This window comes from Clarias gariepinus, chromosome 10, assembly GCF_024256425.1.
Source record: "Clarias gariepinus isolate MV-2021 ecotype Netherlands chromosome 10, CGAR_prim_01v2, whole genome shotgun sequence".
NCBI lineage: Eukaryota > Metazoa > Chordata > Actinopteri > Siluriformes > Clariidae > Clarias > Clarias gariepinus.
In genome coordinates this window covers 2,287,501-2,309,044 of record NC_071109.1, presented here as the reverse complement: position 1 = coordinate 2,309,044, position 21,544 = coordinate 2,287,501, and the positions used below count along the sequence as shown (strand labels likewise).

The 21,544-nt window shown below is 38.1% G+C and overlaps 1 protein-coding gene across 1 annotated transcript in view; it reads left to right on the top strand.

Annotated features, from left to right (window-relative positions):
- Window positions 1-21,544, top strand: part of lingo2 (leucine rich repeat and Ig domain containing 2) — a 290,114-nt gene that overhangs the window by 51,262 nt on the left and 217,308 nt on the right. The window contains exon 2 of the mRNA XM_053506346.1: window positions 9,677-9,741. The gene's annotated coding sequence lies outside the window, so the exon portion shown is untranslated. The remainder of the gene's footprint in view (window positions 1-9,676; window positions 9,742-21,544) is intronic.

Below are 21,544 nucleotides of genomic sequence, written 5' to 3'. Positions count from 1 at the left end.
TGGGCTGTGGATTTATTAAACTGACTGCTCAAAACACAGAGTACAGAGTACGATACAACTGGATGAGAGGCGTTATTCCACGATGTGCTGATAACAGACAGTAACAGCACTGTGATGTGTAACTCTATGTATGACTGGGCGTGGTCCAGATGTTGTCCAGTGGTTAATGACACTGCTTGTTCATGGCTAACGCTTAGCTACAAAGCTAGCTAGCTTCTAACACAAGGCTGAATCCCAGATCCCTCTCTAAGCCCTGATCAAGGGCACTACTTCATGTGTGGAACGAGGGATTGTACACCCTACATAGTGCACTAGCTTTTAAATTAATGCTATTTGGGATTCGACCTCAGAACCTGGAACCATGGAGCTGATATTCTAAAGTGTAATAAGTGTAAATACAGTAAATCTGGTCTGTACAGAAAATTCTCAGGACTGTCCATCACCTCCAGGGTTTATCCTCCTCAACTTTTGTCTACAGAGTACCGCTAAGAGTTTAACACCACTCTCACTTCCTGTTAATTACACTAAACTGTCGCTCGCTAACCGTCGGAGTTAGTTAGGTCCGCCAGAAGCATATAAGAAACAAATCATAATTTGTTGATAATAAATAGTGATTGTGGAAATGCTGTATAAAAGCAATATCACACTCGAGGTTGTGCTGTTGTACTGAATATCAGCACGGCTGTGTTATCTTATAATATCTTAATAAATAGAATCCTACAACTTGCCTGTTGTGCCCATGGTTTAAGTGGAAATAGGTGTCCAAGAATCATAAATAAATAAATAAATAAATAAATAAATCAGAGCGGACAGATGAATGCACACGGATCTTCGAGCCACTTTAATTTGCATCAACATTATTATTTTATTGACATTGCTCTCGTTCTCTTCATCTTTTGCGGGAATAGCTTTAATGCACAGTTATTTTATTACTGCAGACGTTTGACACCTAAGAAATGAAGATATTGGCTGTGAGTGGGATTTAAACCTGATTAATGCGGGCGGAGATGATATTACTCCGTCACCGCGGAGCGTGTTGGTTTAATAACGGCACAGCTTTAGACTGCCATACATTACACACCGCTGTCATGTTATATAATCAGGAGCGGCCTTATTGTCATACAACAGCGACAAATCACTCGGCTCGGCACCGCAAACCGTCCCGTACGAGCAGCTCGGAGCAGTACGGTACGTCTTCAGGTGAGCGGAAAACACTTGATAAAGTGCAAATTTATTCATATTGATGTCCTTTCTTGTTAAAGGTGACATTGAAAATAAATTGAGTTTGCTTTTCTATTAATTTGTTTGATGATGATGACGATAACGATTATATTGTTTATTATGCTTCCTCGGACAAACTCGGATGAGTGCTGCAGCAAGAAAGAAAAAAAAAAGAAATCTACCTGAACTGTGTTCAAGTCAAACTGGGACTTGTGCTGAAATTGCTCGTAAAAAAGAGTATAATAGTGGCTGAGATTTACCGAAGACCTCAAGTACCATTAAGCTTTCATCCTAGTCTCTGCCTTTGTTTAGTCAGGGGTCTGTCCGTACTTTTGACTTGTGTTCACTCTGAACTTCTGCCCAGATGAAGATGCTGTGTTCCTCCTCTTCATATTTTCACAGTACGCAGTCTGATTTGATTTGCTTGCTGTCATTATTTCGTGGACTACGTTCAGATCACTTTCACATACTTTTATCTGTTTATTAACGCAGCACATGCACACTGATGCTCGATACCGTACACCACACTGGTTCACCTTCATAAGTTTTTTTTTTTTTCTTTTTTTAATGAGTTTAATGAGTAAATGAGCATGAATTCATGTTTTCCTAATCATCATCATCATCATCATCATCATCATTATGATCATCATCATCACCACCATCATCATCGGTGTATTGGAAGTCAAAAAGACTAAATGCTTTTAGGCAAATAAAAGAGAAGAGGATGACGTTAAGGAAACATCTCAGCTTTATGGTTTATTTAGCCACCTGCAAACAATTAGCAAATAATAAACCCAGTAAACTACGGCTATACGTAGATTTTTTTTCTTTAAAAAAGACCTCAATTGAAAGCATTTGACCGTTTTTTTTTTTGTGCCGGTGGGGTTTACTAAACAGCTCCAGATTGTTTCCCTTTGGGAAACAGTGACATATTTTAGCTTGGCTCTGGTTCCTAACCATGGAATATAGGACAGTAAAAAGCAGCCAGACGTCCCTTTAATGTGAGTTAATCAGCACTCAGACGAGGTGTGGCTCATATTCAGATATCATTCAGAAGGTGTCAATTAACGTTCCATAACAGCAGCTGTGACAGTCATGCAGCTGCCTATCGCAGGTTTATATTAATATTAACACGCTTATTTTAAAATAGTATTATTTCTAGTGCAAAAGATCATTGACAGAAAAGTTCACAGTGATGATGATGAAGATAAACACGGTTCAGTCTTTGAGGAGGTGTTTATGTACCGTGTAAGGAAGGAGTCTCCAGTGGCAGGAGTTTATGATTCTTCGCAGTTTCTCGGTAACGTGACAAGCTGCGTTAACTTTAGCACAGCGAGGACGGTTCATAGCGGCTGTGATATATGTTTACTGGATGATCCATAATGTTAGAATTGGATAAACAGTGTACTTCGTGTTCTTTAAAAGGGAAAAAAAAATGCAATCATTTTCCAAACAATTTGGTAAAATAAGAAGGAAAACCTTTAGAAACTATTTATCATTGGGATAGTTAACTTTTTGTACAAGGATACAATCAAAATATGAGGGTGAGTCAAAAATTATCCGCACTTCTGTCTTATCAGCGCTTTCTGTTCGAGGCTTCTGTCCCCCCAGTCAGTAATGTGCAGGTGTGTGTGTGTGTGTGTGTGTGTGTGTTACATCAGTTCGTTTGTAACTGCGTGTGTGAGCAAAAACAGATGCTTCAGTTGTGATTTGTATGAAAGAAGAGCAGCGTGCAGAGATTCAGGTTTGTTTTTGTGGTCCGAGGGGGGACCTGGTGCCGAAACAACTCACAAAAGAGCATAAACAGGAGCGTTTGGATATCTGCTAACAAAACATGGAGGGATATTTTGAGGAATGTGAGGGTTTTATTAAAGGGAATGATTACTGGTGACGAGACACGGATTCATCACTACGAGCCTGAGAGTAAACGGCAGAGTATGAAACGGAAACATCCTCAAACACAGGCAGAGAAAAAGTTCAAAAGTCGACCATCAGCCGGAAAATTCATCAACGCTTACAGTTTTCTGGGATTCTCGAGGGCCAGAAGTATTGGAACATCATCAGGAAAAAGGTTTAACAATCAACCACGCTCGTTACAGTGAGACGCTCATTGAAGAGCTGGAAGACTAAACTGGATATACCCGAGGACTGATAAACCGAGAGCGTCATGATATTGCATGACTTTGCACGTCCACACACTTCTGTCCACACCGTCAACAGCGTCCTCCCTATAGTCCCGATCTCACTCCATCAGACTTCCACCTGTTTGCTCCCCTGAAAGCAGAACTATGAGGACGGTGTTCCATATCGAGTGGAATATGAAAGCTTGTAGACTGATATTGAAAAGCCAAGAGATTATGTTAAAAAATGTTTTAAAAGCCAGAGTGCAGATCATTTTGACTCTGCTTTATATTTGTCACTTATACTGTACATCCATACACAGTCTGGCATGCAGTGAGATGCTTACACGCCTGTCTGTGACCAAAAAACAGAAGGATTTCACTACAAATTAGAATATTGCACTAGAGAATAGCATTAAATTAAAGACAGAAATTGCAAAATAAATAAATAAATAAATAAATAAATAAAATAAAAAAAGCTGGAAATCGAGTTATAAAATACAATAGGATTAAACTAGAAATGTATTAGTTATTAGTTACAGTTACAGTGTAGCAACTCTGCTGATTAATTACACCATGATGTTGTTGATTATTTTCCTCCAGCGGGACCCCACACAGTGTGATTCCCCCTCATAAGACACGATTATAGATCTATTTCGCATTCCAAATGATATTTATCCATTAATGCTGTTTCATTACTGTAACTCTGTCGTTAATGGAAATCACCTCATTTGTTTGGAGATTTTCTCATTTTCCCAAGAAAATCGCCAGCTTTCATTTTCCGTAAACACTTTGCATGCTAATCGAGGCAGAACTCCGCGAGAAGCTTTTATGGAGTCGATCAGCACCGGATTAGCGACGGCTTGTCTGTGCTGTCGCGTTTTTGCCCCGCGGAAGCGTCATCTCTGACACTCGCGCAGACGGCGCACACAAACTCAGCTTTGATGTCAGTTGCCCGCGAGCTTCTGCTCAGTAATTTGCATTGCGCCGGATGCTAGCTCATGATGCTAATGCATGCGTTAGCTTACCTCTGAGACTCCGGCAGCGTTCTCTACGCGACCAGCCCGCTGCATCTGTAATGTCGTTTATGTTCATAAATATCACAAATCATTCACGATGACTTTTGCGGCCTGAGCGAGCGGAGGTGTGAGCCACAGCCCGGTCTGATTGTGTATCGACTCCGTCTGATTGGCGATGACGGAGGCGTGAGCGGTGTGCGAAAAAGCAATCAGAAAGAAAAAATAAATAATAAAAGCTTTAAAGAGGTGTAAAGACGGTATATAAACCGTTCCTTCCCCCAGGCCTAATTTGTGTGCAAACTTCATGATGAGTGGAAGAATATGAATAAACAATGAAGATTAATGAGCAGTGCATGTGTCCTAATGAGCTTCATATGCGACTAGAGAACGAGGGAATCGCTGGAGAGGGTCATTGGAGTGTTTATTATAGAGAACAGAAGAAAATAAAACTGGTATTGATGGAGAGATTCTTTCTGGGAGGGTTTTGTCTAACAAATGTTAATATGAAAAAATAAAAAATAATAAAAAAAAGAATGAAAAAATGGGAGAAGAAAATGAGATGTTTAAGATATTTTTGTTTTTTTTTACTTCATTTCATTATAAATGTCAAAAAAAATATTAAATGAAAATACAAAATCTAGTCTAAAACGTATTTATCATCCTTCATTTATTAAGTTTTTTTTTGTATTATAAAATTATTTTATTTCAAGAAACAGAAACAAATAAAGTGGACGGTAAATAAATAATAAATCCCCTTTATTAGGTATTTTCCTAATAATAAAAATTTTAAAAATAATTATAAATATAAAAAAAAAAAAAAAAAAATCCAATTAAATAATTTAAAAAATGTAAAAAAAAAAAATTCCAGCACACAAAAATAAATTGAGCCATATTCCACACAGGTATGTTTATTTATTGACTAAAAAACAGGATGTGAATTGTATCCAGCTGTGAAAGAGCAAACCTACAGGTTTGCTTAAGGTGTGTGTGTGTGTGTGTGTGTGTGTGTGTGTGTGTCCACTTGGGATTTGTGACATTCGCCTGCACAACGTGAACCTCTGTGATTGGACGAGCTCTCTGAGGGACACGCAGTCGCCACTGAGCAATTAACACCAAACGGCCGGCTCTAGACTCAGCCTCAGCCGCTTGTGTGTAAATGTGTTCTGCCATAACAGCCGGTTTCATTTCACACACAATGAAGTCTGCCATTAGACATGGGCTAGTCTGTAATAATGTCAAAATAATGTCTTTTTGTTTATAAAAAAAAAAATCCAAGTAAAATTATTTATTTAAAAATAAATGCACTTTTTTTTTTACACTGTTGTTGCCTTCGGACCAACATTTATATTTTTGGACAAAAATACAAATACTGTATATGGTCCGATTTATATGACCATATTTATCATAGAGTTGAGTTGAGGTGTGAATTTGAAGGCAAACCTAGAATACCAACCAAAGAATTTTTAAACACTCTTCCTAGGGGATTTATACAATCGTCTCCAAATCGGGCCTGTGCGATCTCAATAGATTGAGGATGCAAAATTGCGAGGATATTTTTAATATCTTAAACACGTCAGCTGTGACTAAGCTTTAAACTTATACTGAAAAGGGTTAAGTATTTTGTGTAACGACATATTAAGTGACATCATACAGTAGTTTGATGCTTTTTCCCCTCGTCCAGCATTTGGGGCATTTAAAGGTCTTGACATAAAATTCCCCCTTGTTTAAAATTATGTCATAATAGTATTGGTTTGGCCCCTTTAAATGCATGTGCCCACTGTGCCCGCTGTCTTTCTGGTGTGATGGCATTAGGTGCTTGGGCCCGCTCATCGTTGCTTGCAACTACATTATAATATTGTATTTGTAAGCATTTAATGATTTATATTATACTTTATAGTCTTCACAAGTTTTAAACCAGGAAAATCAACCAAGTCTATGCTTGACATGTGTTTTGCGATTCGTTATGACAAAGAATTATTTTCTACCATGTGAGGAATTTAGTTAATGTAACCTAGCCTGGTGCACAGGTTAGGCAAACCACGACGAAGACAAACGGAAGCAAACGGAAATAACACCACCTCAGGAGTGTCAGTAACATGCTAACTATGGCTACGTCACATTACAATTCCCATTGCTTCATTACGTTTTTTGGTTTGATCTGATTTGCATGTCTTGATGGCTCTGACTGTAATGCGGACACGTCTGTCCTCGGAAACAGGATGCACGAGCACATCGATATATCTTCGCTCGTACAATCTGGTTTAAAAGACGTCATGGGTTCATGCGTGGACTCATTTCAAACAATGGATGGAACAATGGATCAAACAATTTAGCTTGGGGTTTTGCTCTGGAGGACGGCAAGCAGTTAGTCGACTGTAAAGCCAGACGCCTCGCTTTAGATGTTTTAGCAGCTGCTATGAAATCCCCTGGAGCTGACGTCAGCGAGCACTTTATGCATGCAAAAAAAAAAGTGGCAAGAATTCACATCTGCAGATTCTCATTCAATTCACATACTGTGTATCGGATATGAATGCAATCCAGGACCTCGTTCGAAAGTGATTCAGATCTGATCTAGAAAATATCAGATTTGTGCGTTCAGACAGCCACCCCCCCTCACCCAAAAAAAAGTCTCCGTCACATCAGATAAAAAAATCAGAACTGAGACACTCAATTGAATCACAAGTGATTAGAGTCTCGTCGTGTGAGCAGGCGGAGGTATGGAACAGGAGTTAGAGATACACACCAATCACAGGACAGGGGCGGAGACAAGGGCAAAAACAAAATGCTGACTGTGATGGAAACGGGTAACTGCAAAAAAAAAAAAAAAAAAAAAAACTTGACTTTTGAGAATGACCTTTTTTATAAGATGCTCTGATGTACAATTCACTGATATAAACTAAGACAAAAAAACAATGAAGCTGTTATTGTCCTAAATGTCTAGACCTCTCTCTTTCACTCTCTCTCTTCCACTCTCTCTCCTTCATGCTCTCGCTCTCTTTTTCCACTCTTTCTCTCTCCCTCTCTCTCTCTCTCTCGCTCTCTGTCTCTTTCATTTGCTTCCTTCCTCTCTAAAGCGAAACATGGCCTCGTTTTTATCTCTGCACACTCTTTTTGCCTGAAAGTGTCTGATGTTTGACTTTCGCTGTCAGCCGGTTTTCTGCTGTCTCACGGCTTTATTCCCGCACGGACCATAAAACAGCAACTTCGTATCGTATCTCGTCGCTGCTGTCATAACCGATGCTGTGTTTTATCTTCAGGTTTACACACCAAAGACCAAGTACAGTACAGGATATCTTAGGTTTCAGGCACTATTCTCTCTGAAGCCTTATACAGTGGAGTGTTTTTTTTTTGTCTTCTTCATTCCAGATAACAATTTTAGTCCAACAGAACACCGTGTTAACGCTACAGCTGTATCTTTACATCCAAAAGAATCCCAGCTTTATTCGATGCAGTATAAAATATCAAGTGCTAATTTTTATGCATCTCAAATTAGACATTTGCTTTAAGAATGATGTCTGAAAGTTCTAATTAACTGAACTGACAGGATACAATGCATTAATTATACACAATAACGGCTGTCAAAAAATAATAACAATACAAGTGTCAGGAGTGGAAGTGTTGTAGGTGTCAGAATGAAATATTTGGTGTCGTAGCAGTTTGAAAAATGGAGCAAATGAAGCATGAAGGGAAAACTCAAACTCCAATTGGAACTCATTGTTTCCCTTGCTTGTTCTTGAACACACGTAAAAAATGTGTAATACAATTCTAGATAAACCTAATAATATGACCATTATCATTAGATACTAAACCAAGTTGCAGCAAGAAAACAGAAAAATTCAAATAATTAAACTTATGATATTACCAGGGTTTTGGATCTCATTTTTTACAGTCATTTTTATTAATTTAATTCAAATAATTCAGTTACAGAAGTTAGAGTTTTTATTCTTTTTACACTGCAATTGGATTTCCACTGTCACAAAAACCTTTTAACTAAACAATTAACTTTCTAATCGTTTGGTAGGGCACATTTTGAATTACTGTCCCCTTATTGAAAATGTGCTGAACCCAACCTGATTGGGCCATCTCTACCATTTGGCTGACGTGGTAAAGAAATTCAGACTGCTTTTACAATTGCTTTTTTCTAAGCCATAATAAATAAAGTCGATCTAATGGCCAAAAAACATTTTTATTCATTATTTAATGATACTCGTTGGATTTTATGAAGCTTTGTTGGACCATTAAAAGACATCTCAACCATTCGGTAGAGGCTGATATTGGGGTAAAGTTATCGTTGTCACAAGAAAAAAATATATATCGCAATGTAAACATTTCTGGTTATCTTTTTCTTGTAGTGACGTTAAATTGTTATATATCTTGCTTAAAAATCATAAGCAATTTGGGCAAATCATAAGCAATCATAAGCAATAAGATTTTTTTCCCACCAGACCACAATCTACTTTTGGGATTATATTAAGGTAACCTCAATGTGTGTAATTTTTAGCCTAATAATAAATAGATGTCTCATGAATAAACAGCTTGCCCAATTAGGCAATGGCTCCACCCCCTGATGCTGTTCTCAGATTACCTTGTTGCACTGTGTGGCTTCCATTAAGGAAAAGATATACTGGAAAGTAAACTAAGTTCCAGATGAAATTATAAAATAATCTGATATAATAGAAGGTGACGTAATAAAGTGAAATAATAATAATGGCACATACCGGGACGACGTTAAGGGAGCAGGTACTCATTATGCTGATCTCCATCTCATCTGCTTTGTGCAGCTGAAGTAAAGCTCAGCTCTGATACTATAACCGTTGGAAATGTAAATCAGTGCGCGGCGGCATGGAGATAAAAATATTGAAAGTAAATTGTAAAGCTGACTCGGTTCTGCGTCCAAAACCGTTCAGCATTCGCTTCTGCAACATGTTTAACATCTCTGTTCATTTCTGTCCCTGTAAACTGGTAAAATGTAACCAAAGAACACAGGGGCGCATCTCACGAGACCGTCAGCTGGTCTTCGACCTGAAAACCGCCGCCGCCGCTGCTATTTCGACCTATTTCGGTGTCTCTTTAATTAACATACATACGCGAGAAAGCTGTGGCAAGACCTGTGGGTGTTAAACATCAAGAGGAAATATCATGCATGAGTGAGCGTACGAAAGTAATAACAGAGAACGAATAAAAGAAATCTTTTTTTTTTTAATTCCTGTATTGTGTTTCTTAGAAACCCGCACCGCTCTCCTGCTGCTTTTCAGCAAAAACTAACTTTATTTTCTGTCTTTAAAGAAGTTTTGTTTCTTTCTGTATCTCTTGCAGGGAACAGAAGTGAACTCTTGTCCTCACGCTACAGCGACTGTGACAGCACATTTTGTTCTTATCTGGTAAGGCACTTTCCATCTTATCTCAGAGAGTCGATACAGGAGCGTAATGGGATGAAAAAAAAAAAGAAAGAAAAATAAAAGAAAGTGTTAAATGTGTGACGAAATCGAAGTGAAAGTTAAAGCTGAAAATAACAGATAAATGAAATGAATGAATTTGAAATAGAAGTTTTACCCGATCGTACCTGTGAATAAATCACTAAATCAGTTAATAAATAAATAGACAGTAATGCTCTACGGTATTATACGCACCTCATTACTCATTCATGTAGTTATTTATTCGTCCAATCATGTGAGCTCTGTGACCTTGCTGGAGTCAGACGGGTCGGTCTGAGTGTTTTAAAAACGGCTGAGCTCCAGGCTCCAAACAGAATGCTGAAATAAAAAAATCGAAAAAAAGGACAGAAAGGTGACATTAAGGCTTTGTTCACACGGGCGTTAAAATCGAGCGTTTTTTTTTTTTGCGTTTGTAGCGTCCGGTGAGCGCGGATCAAGCGGCGAGTGTTTTCTACACGTAGGAGTCAATGAGAGTGTTCACACGGGCTTTGGTGACGTGCGTTTGTCCGGCGGCGCGTTTATACGGCATTAAGAAAAGGTTGCATGCAGCTTTTTCTTGGCGTTCAAATCCCAATGAACGCAAGGAAAACGCTTCTAGTTCTTTTTCTGCGCGTTCATTTTACGCTTCGGAGGACCAGATATATCCCATGATCCTACATGCTATACAAAGGGAAATGCGGAAAAGGGCAAAATAAAAAAAAAATTATTGTTGAAAAACTTATTTCTTTATATACAACAAAAAAACTTCCTTTAATTCGAGGTTGTGCAGTCAGAGAGTGAACCCGGTAGCGGCAGGCTTTCATATCCAGTTCCTGACACACTGCCCCCACAGGTTAACACACAAACTACAATCTGCAGGCTGACGTTAGACAGAGACAAACGAACGCCGGTGTAGAAGTCAATCAAGCGCCGCTACAAAACGCAACATAAACGTCTAGGACGTTCAGAGCGCGTTCGTTTACCCAAAAACTTAACGCCCGTGTGAACAAGGCCTAACTAAGAAAAGCATCTCAGAACTTTGTCTTGGTCTTACATTTGGGTGGATTATCCAAAACAACACGATGTCCATCAAGAACCAATTCAGACTCTGTACAAACTCACCCTAAATGGACAGCTGTTCTTCAAACATCAGGCCACGCCCCTTTACCTGAATACAATGCTACCGCAGACTGACTTTCTTCTTCTCCTTCTTCTCCTGAGCAATGAGCAACAACTGCAATCTGACACCCATGAAATTTAAATACAGTAAATGTTAGCTACATTAGCCTAATAGCTGGGTGTAATGTAATGAGAGATTAATGAGAGAGTGTTTTTGGCTCAAGTATCCCTTTAAGAGTGAGATAAATATATATTCCAAAAAATAAATAAATAGACGTCCTTCATGTGTGTCATTTATGTGGAGCTCATTGTATAGGCAACTAGGACACGCAGCACTGACTCTAAGCAATGCAGTGTGTCCTTGACACCACCTACACACTCTCACTCTGTCTCTCTCTCTCTCACACACACACACACACACACACACACACACAGATATTAATAAGAGAGCAGATGAAAGCGGATGAATATTGGCTTAAAGGCAAAAACAAGAATGAGTTTCACTTCAGCCATCAAGCAGCGCCTTATTTACGTCAGGAAATGAAGACGTATCGCGCTCCCGGACCGAAGGCTATTTATTCACACGCAGCCATGCATTATGCTCATCATGGTGACTTACAATCACATTTGCCAACCTGAGCTTCCTCACGGCTGTTTTTCTGTCCTGACCTGTACAAGGTCATAATGTAATGCGCTTGGTACAGAGATTACGGATCCGCCAGAGCACATGGACGTCGTTATCAACCACACCAAATGGGTTTCATGAAGCGGGACTGGGAGGCGGCCTGTTAGCCGCGGTGGCACGACCGGGATCTGTCTCGATTAGGGATTTAAACCCAAAGTGGGTGTGGCCTAAACTGGATCTGTTGTCTAGAGAGGTTTTACTTTCACATAATCATTTCATTTAGTTCTGTTTTCCAAGATTGTTAACAAACAGCTTGATTGATTTAAACCAGGCAGTTATTGAGGATGATGTTTTACTTTCACATTAATGAGCATGGCCTTCATCATCTTCACATCTTGCAAACTTCATACCTGAACACTTGGCCAGGCACCTTATAACTTATTATTTATTACTTATAACTATTTATTTATTTATAACTGTCTAAAACACACTTTATTTAGTCAGATGTGTAGAAGGTCAGCCATCTTTAAATCATTTCTCGCTCTTTTTTTCGGGTGTAAATTTGAAGTTGTGCTGTTTGTGCCATTTTTAAAGGTGAACAAAAATAAAAGTAGAAAAAAAGAAAGACAAAGATCCAAAATACAAGTTCTAATTGTATTTGTTACATGTACAGGCATACACAAAACATTATACAGTAGATGATGTTAAAATGATGGATGATACTTTGCTGCCTGTAGTATTTTCTTTATAAAGCTTATTATTACAGTATTATTTTTATATCATTTATATAATATTCACAAACCTTCTCCTCCAACCTGACTTCAGATTTCACCAGTTATGCACAGTAAGCGCTTAACGTTTTATTGTTAATCTTTAAGCAGTTTATCTTTATTCGAGAAACTTATATTAAATAATTGACTCTTTATTACTATTTATGTGAAATATCTCTAACAGATCATTTGTAGAAGCATACAGTATGTAGTATACAAAAAGAAAAGAAAACCTCTGGGTGTTAAAGTACTTTATGACATGATGATATTCCTGCACGATTAATCATAAAAAAAGGTTAATATGGACCTGTGCGATTATTTAATCAGAAAAGGCTGCAATTTATTACAGGTAATTTATGGATAGTCGGGGATTTCTCAGTAGTTTAAGTATTTATTTAATTTTTTAATACTGTATATAATTTTAAGTTGATAAATAAATATTGGCAAACCTTTTTTTTCAATTATTTGCTGTTAGCTTAGATAAATATGTTTGATTTTTCTGGGTAATGACATTTAAACACCACCACCTGCTGGACTGGAGGACTCGTGCTACAACACTGCAGACACTTTATATTCGCCTTATATTTTTAAACACTTTGTATTTGCCTTATAGTTGTTTGGAGTTGTGTCTAACTATTAGATTGTAAAGACACTTAATATATACAATGGGATTAAACCTTTTTTTTTCTTTTAACGTAGGAAAAAAAACACCAATTTTTATTTATTTATTTATTTATTTATTATTATTATTATTATTATTATTATTATTATTATTATTATTATTTTTACACATATTACACCATCTCCATTGCTGCACTCTATCCTCAGCTGATTTTATGGTGAACATCTTGGCAGCTCTGCAACGTGTTACAACATCTCATGATACACAAAGCACGTCAGATTGATAGGGCAAAGCCGTGGGTGACTGTTAATGGATACGGGGCGAAGTCGGTATTGTGACTAATCCCGGTCATTGTACTTGGGCAGATAAGAGAACAGCGCGAAAGCGAGCCAGAGCTTTTGTCTCGCGGTGTCAGGATCCCGCTGAACGGCTGGCCAATTTCTGCAAATTATTTCTGGATCTCACGTTCTGTATTGGAAAAGAAAAAAGCGGCTGATTCTACAATAGAGTGGGTGATCTTGGCAAAGCCTGGGTGGGCTACGGGATAGATGATGGACGGGGATATAAATCTAACAGCCGCACAGAGACGTTGTTTTAATATGTTTTAATATCGGCATTTGGGAGAGACATAACGTCATAAAATAAAATTAATGGAATGAAGCAGGTAATAAAGTCTAATATTTGTTACAGACAAGCAGCACTTAGATGAGGTTTCTAAGAAAAATAAATGGTCTCTTAATAATAATAATAATAATAACAACAACAATAATAATAATAACAATAATAATAATTAATAAGTAATGGATGTAAGCAAGCAGTCGGATACACTTACAAGCAGCGGTATATTTTGTGTTCGGAGAAGTCGTGTTTGCATGTGGAATCCTTTCTGTCGGAGATATGGAGCTACTAATGGGCGGACATTATTAATAATGCAAGCATTCAACCCAAGATTGGTGCAATTTAACAAGAGCGGCGCTCTCTGAAGGCCAACTTCAAATGTAAGGAGTAAGATGAAATTGTCTTTGGTGTTGCATGTTAGAACATGCTGCGCATCAGCAGATGAAAATCGAAGAGTTCAGTCATTTATTTTTATTTTTTGTTTTTTTGGTGGTAGAGTTTAGCGAGGAGTTCACAAATCATACATAGGTGCGATCGCAGTAAAACTAAATGATGCAGAGAATAAAACACTGTATGCCATACTCTAATAGGAATGTAATAAATACTGAGGTGGAGTGACAGTCACTACTTTAAAGTGCATAATTTTTCCCCTAACAGTTTCATTTCTCTTATACAACCCAATCTGATCCAACTATTTTACTAACAGAAGATCATTTTGGTATATATTTAAAGGCGTTTTTGGCGGTTGTTCCCGGGTATTCTTCCCAATTTAGTGGTAGCCGATTTCCAACCATCATTAAGGCACTTCCACATCACGGGCAGGGAGAGTGAAGACTATCTAGTGTTTCCTCCGAGCCACATGACACCACCAACTGCATCACATCACAGACTGTGATTGGCTGTAGTGCCGTGGTTTATGTGATATCCCTCCCCTCTGAGAGGGCTCGGCCAATGTACAGCATCACCTGGGATTCAAACTCATGATTTCCTAACGATAGAGCGAGCACTTTACCGCTGCGCCACTCAACGGTTCTACTTTGAGTTATTTTAATGTTGTGTAATCAGTCACGGTGGTGGTATTGGTGTAATAAACACGTCCTGCGTACATTAACTTGTATCTGCTCAGTGCTGCCTCCTTTCCATTGACAGTTGTAGTAGAAGGGTGCCAATACTTTTATTCTTGTAGACCTACAAAGCAATCTATAGTAGCTGGACATCAAAACGAATGAATGGATGCTGAAGCAGATCGGAATGCATTTCATATGGTTTGTAGAGTATTTTTATTTTGCCGCGGGTTCCTCAGGGGTTCTTTGGATCTTCAGTGGTTCTTGGGTTCCTACAGGAGATCTGTTTGGGATTCTAAGTAATAAAGAATCCATTAAGCAAAGGGAGTTCTAAGTGGACATGGCTTGCCTAGAGATAGAACCAGAATCAGAAATACTGTCGGGCTCGAGAGGCTTTTTTTAATAACCCATAAACAATCAATTTTATGTTTAAACATTTAATGAAATAAACTTCATCTTCTCCTGCAAGTTCAACTCACTGGCAATCCCCCAAAACAAAACCATTTTCATTTTATGTGAAGTGGAAATAATTTAAATGATCAATTTGTCTATTTAAATCATTCCACCATCGTCTAATCTCTATCCTCCGGGAGTGCCTCTGAAGCTTATTTCCAAATTCCACTTCTTTCTCACTTTCGAACCCTTAGACAACTACAGACGATCTCACTGGCACCGTATCGACGCAGAAGCTCCTCCAGACTCCCAGCGTAGTAAAAATACATCCCCGCGACACCCTGATCACCTTTTCTTCAGGCGGATGGTATTTTTAGATCGCGCTGCACCGCTCCAGGCGCCCCGTTCTAGACTCCTGGTTCTAAAAATCGTCTGTATCACAACGTACATGACACTTCTGTCGAAAGACGTGGTCTAGAAGGTCAGTCTCAAAGGAGTCGTGATCACTTGGAGGGGATGGTGGGGAGTGAGGGGGGGTCGTCAGAGGGGAGATATGCTGTAATTCCTGCTTGAGACAAAGGGAGAGAAAAAGAGACAGAACACGAGAAACTGAAAAAAAAAAACTCTGAGCTCTCATCGTCGCTGCGCAAACCCTGATGGATTGTGTGTCTTCCTGCCAACGAAGCTTTCTGACACTTATTTATTATCACGTCCTGCTGCTTGTCAGCTCCTAAGGTCATATCCTTTGGCGTCTTCATACAAGCTACACAGACGGGAAAAGTCAAAGCCAGCACTCGTCTAATCTGAGGAAAAGGTGGATTTTGTTTCATTTTTTTGGTAGACAAATGTCCGAGCTCAAGAGCAGAAGTACCAGGATAAGCTGCAGGGATTATGGGACGGCTTCTTTTTTTACCGCTTTAACTATTCACTCTCGATGTCCTTTGTAATAAAGTGTACGAGCCAAAGTGGCCACAGAGTCCAAGGAGAATTGAGTGCAAGAAAGCAAGCCTGGTCCATCAGTCACTGTAGACACACTTTGCCCAGGGACAACAACAAAAAAAAAAAGAAAAGAAAAAAAGAAAAAAAGTAAATGGCCTCGGGTGAACGAGTTAAGCTGCAGAAGTTTATCTTGCTCGTTAGCATGCTAAACTCTAAGAGTGAATATTTCATTTAAAACATACTGTAAATCCCCTACATGTTTATCGTTCTATAGAATTATTCTATAATTTGCGTGCAAATCATGTGTTGTATTACGTATTGTATGTGCATTATTAACATATTTATATTGTGCAGTACAATAATGTAACTATTTAGGTCCCCAGGCACTTTATGTCGCCATAGTGTGTGAGGGCGCTATTGTTTTTTTAAGGAATATATATATATATATATATATATATATATATATATATATATATAAATATATATATAAGGATATATATATATATATATATATATATATATATATATATAAGGATATATATATATATATATATATATATATATATATATATATATAATTCACTTCCATTCACTTATATATATATATATATATATATATATATATATATATATATATATATTATTATTGGCTTTTTATGGGTCTTAACATAATAGAATCTGTTGCCATTAGGATGTCCGAGATTTCGTCATTGGCTCAACTCAACAGAAAGTCAGTTATTTTGGTTGTTTGCAAATTTTGACTCTTTCTAGGAAATTTATACGATCGGCATCAAACTATGCCGATGTGATCTCAAGACATTGAGGATACGAAAGTATAAATGGATTTCTGATATTGCAAACAGGTCAGCCATGACAGTGCCTTAAACTTATGCCAAAAAGTGGTCAATAACTTTCTATGTGACTTTATATTGAGTGACATCACGTAGAGTCTAGACCTGAGCAACTCCAGATCATGACACTGCCTCCAGAGGCTTGTACAGTGGACACTATGCATGATGGGTGTTTCCCACTGCAACTTCAGCAAGCGTTTAGGTGATCTCCCATCACACTCACTCTTATACCTGTGAACTGATGAGACTCAGTATTTCAAGGGGAGGAGCTTACTTACAGCAAAGAAAACCACAGTCAGAGCTGCTGTTCTATAACACTAATCAACACCTTTATGACCAAAACAATGTTTGAGACGCTAAGCTAAACTGGCGTCATGATTGTTCAGTTAGCCGCGTATTAGCTTGCCGTGAGACAATGTGTTTTAGACAGTGCTACAATAAGCAAACGAGTCTCATCGTTAATGCCCACTTAAGCGAGGCCGTCTGCATCGCCAAATGTCATCTTCATCCCATCAGGCCTCGGTGCCGCAGGAAAGCCGTTCTAAACTTGGTGTGTGTGGTGACATTTATGAGGATATTAGAGAACTTGCTCTTGGCGAGGCTGCAGATCACAGCGGACATGTTGTGAACCAATAAACTGCAACGCGCATATGAAGGGTGGGGGAAAATGGAGCTAAAGCGACGATAGCAATCACTATTCAGGGCTCAAAGCACGGATTCGGAAATGTGTTAATCACTGGATCAGAGCTAACTCCAGAATTATTGGCATCCTTCAAGATACTGTGCAAAATGGCTTCATGTACCTAAATATTTATTGTGTAAATGATGTAATTAATGTAAAAAAATCAATTAGAAAAAAGTAAATGAATCATGTGGAAAAACACTGTGAATAAAGCAAAGGAATCAGATCAAAAAAGCACATAAAATTAATGATTCATGTGGAGGAAAAACAAAAATCATCAGTGAAATCATGAACCAAGTGGAAGTAAATGATTTATATGAAAAAAAAAATCACACATGGAAATACGATCCAATCAGTCAAACGACTGAGTAGTCTGTGATTAATCTCGATTTAAAAACGTTTAGGTTTAGGCTTACTTGTAGTATAAACATGTAGTGTTGGAATAAAGAAATGCATGACAAACAGGTTAGAGGAAACAGATTGTTCAATTTATCATATTTCAAACATTAACATTATTAATAACATTATTAATAACATTATTATAAGTTAAAAACTCTCGAATCATGGCGAGTGTCTCAACTCTCGAGTCTCAACACTCGGCAGGGCTCTCACACGAACGGTAACACCCGAGAGCCTTAGCCGCCCGAGTCACCGCTCCCACATCTTACGTCTAATGTATTCCTGTAAAAACAGATCCTCTTAAAGGGAGCCCGAGCACACAAATTTTAGTTTTATCCAAAAAATCCACCTGGAAGCTTTTCATAATGAAACGTGTGGTTCCACAGACCTGGAGATGTTTCCTTACTCACCTTATTGTCTGTGTTAAACGTAACGTCTCACATTCAGCTGGGTAACGCACTGCGATTATGGGAAGCCATCAGGGACAAACTTGGTCAAATTATTAATTTGTGTTAAAAAATAGTAATGCGTTACAATTTATAGATGAATCAAATCTGTTAAATAAATTAATCAACTAGAAGAATCTCATAAAAAGAAAATAATTAAAGCATCAAAAATTTATAAAAAAGGTATAAAATTAAGTGAATCTTAAAAATCATAGATAAAAAACTAAATCATGTAAATAAATCTTATTTAAAAAAAGATTTGATTTGACAAGTCATAAAGAGAAAATAAACTAATCATGTTGTACAGTCACACTTAAAAATAAATAAATCGTCTGAAGAATTCATGTAAGAAAACAATTAAATTAAGTTAGAGAATCATGTGAAAGCTAATGAATATTAAAGACACTTTGTGTTTTAATAAATATGTTCTTATAAAACAAAATTAATCATTTCTGATTTTTTTTTTATTGTTTTATTTTATACATTTGATTTTGTGCTTATTTTCATGATTTTATAATAATTTTGTATTTTCACTAATATTAAAAAAGATGACAAGTAAATGTGATGGCTCAACAGAAACAGGATTAAGGACTAGCAGGATGTAATGTAAGAAAAACAAAAAAAAAGTGCAGTGTGTCACGGTGAGCTGGAAAAAATGGCGCTTTCATAAAGCAGCTGAGGCATGGAGAACTTGTGCTCGTAGCTAAGCAGCCTAGCGAGAGGAGAGAGAAAGAAAGAGAGAGAGAGAGAGAGACGATGTGAGACCGTCGACGTCTCAGAGCATAAGGATTAAACGTTTCTTCTACAGAGGGACTGCGAGACATGAGACGTCTTCACGCCACGTTAGAGAATGTGAAAGTGAGGAGCAAACAAACTTCTAAACAAGCAATCTGCTGAACACACACACACACACACATACATCGTCTGTCTGTCCTGAGGGAAGCCAGTGGTGTGTGGAGAAAAGCTTCGTCAGTTTTGACTCGTTTGAACCGCCTGAGTCTCAAAACACACACCGCGCATTCATCAGGGAATAAACGTCAGCCGAGTCTAAATGAAGACTGGATAATTCATCTAATCCGATCATCCGATCGCTGCTATTGTTCACATCTCCTCACTTCTCTTCCTGCTGTTAAGGGTCGAAGGAAGGACAGAGGGAAGGAAAATAAGAAAAAAAAGAAAGAAAGAAAGAAAGAAAGGCAAGAGGAAAGATGAAAAGAAAACTGAAAAAAAGGTCAGAGGAAGGGAAGGAAGGAAAGAAAAAAGGAAGAAAATAGGAAGAAAGGAAGGAAAACAAGAAAAAAGACAAAGAAGGAAGGAAGGGAAGAAAACAAAAAAGAAAGGAGGAAGAAAAACAAGAGAAAAGGAAGGAAGACAAGAAATTAAGTAAAAAAGAAAGAAAAAGTTGGAAGGGAGATAATCAAGAAAAAGAAAGAAAAGAGGAAAGAATGAAAGAAAAAAAGAAAGGTGAAGGGAAGGAACGAACGAAAAGATGAAGGAAGGAAGGAAAACAAGAAAGAAAGAAAAGAAGAAAAGATAAAGAAAAGAGAGAAAAAGAGAGAAATAAAAAAGGAAGAAATATAAGAAAGAAAATAAGAAAGAAAGAATTAAGTAAGGAATGAAAACAAGCAAAAAAGATTGAAAAAAGAAGAAAAGAAAGAAAACTGGAATGAAAGAAAGTAAGAAAGAAGGAATTTATTTAATTGATTTAATTTTACATTTATTTAGAATTGCATCAAATTTTTGAAATGTTTTAAAATATACTGTAAATGACATCATGGTCTCTGTCTAGCATTAACAGACCTACTAACCTCGAGAAATAACCATTTTACAACCATCCCTACCTTCTGCATAAGGATTGGCTACAATAATTCAGTCTGATCTCTGATTGGTTAGATCCTCAGAGGTAAACCAATCCTAGAGCAGGAAGGGCGGGACTTAAACACAGCGTGTGTGTTTTGAGCGCCGTTCAGCTCCCTGTCATGTTATGGTGGATCTGCTCTTTCAGATGCTCTTTTGTAAAGCTCTGGGATGAGCTGCTTCCAGCTACAAATAATATCACACTGAGAGTGAGGAGGAGTTATTTATTTAACGATGGTATTTAAGAACAGGATCTTAATCATGAAAGCAATAAAAGGGATAAAAAAAGAGAGCTTTAAAAGACTGTGGGCTTAGAAGGATCCTCTTCTACAGTACGTCTACACCTCACTCTCACTTATTCTCTATAGCGCTTATCATGTACAGGGTCACGGGAGACCTGGAGGGTATCCCAGGGGACTCGGGGCAGGAGGCAGGGTTCACCCTGGACCGGGTGCCAATCTGTCCCAGGGGACACATTATGGACAATTTGAGAGTGCCAATTAGCCCTCTTTGTATTGTTGGAGAAACGCAGAGTACCCAGAGGAAGAACACAACTTCAACTGTGGAGGTGCGAGGCCACGGTGCTGATCATTACGCCACGGTGCCGCCCAATCTACCCATGTTTTTCCGAAAATATCTTTTCATCCAGGAATCTGAGACATGAAAAATTCACCCAGTACAAATTCACTTGAGACCCTAATATACCAAAACCGTTTTTACTCACCCCTGAAACGTAATGCTTTTCGCCGCACCTGTACCTCCTGTCACACTGCCAGAGGTTTGTATCCTCTGATCCTTCTGATTTTTATTAGCCATGGCTTTGCTGTCCAATATGGCGGCGCAGCTCGAGCACTGGCACTGACGGAGATACGCATGTTCACTCCTTTCTCTTTAATCAGGTTAGCGCTTGAATCAGTGGATCAGTTTGGGTAATGACCCGGATTTGCTCCTCTTTCATTCAGCAGATTAGTTGAGTCAGTGAGTTCAGGGAATCCTGTTCAAGCTCATTTAGTCCGAGCTGAGGATTTCGAGTCTTTCTTTCCCTGCATGCAACAGCGATTCTTATGCAAAAGATTTCTTTTCAACAACTGAACATTCAGTTCAAATGACTCGACTCAGTCTTAAGATTTATTGGAAATAAATTCTGAAATGTTCCTGCTTGAAACAAACCCCTCTGATAGCGTTGTTTATTTTATATTCTCCGGCTCGCATTTTAAACTTCATTGCAATGCAAATATTTCTAAAGAAATCACACTGAGGAATAAAGTCACGTACTTCATCTCTCTGCTCTCTCTCTCGAAACGTTTTCTTTCTCCATTAACTTTTTTTTTTTCCATATTTGAGAAAGTCAGCAGTGCAGCTGATTGAAGCAGCGATGCTTTCCG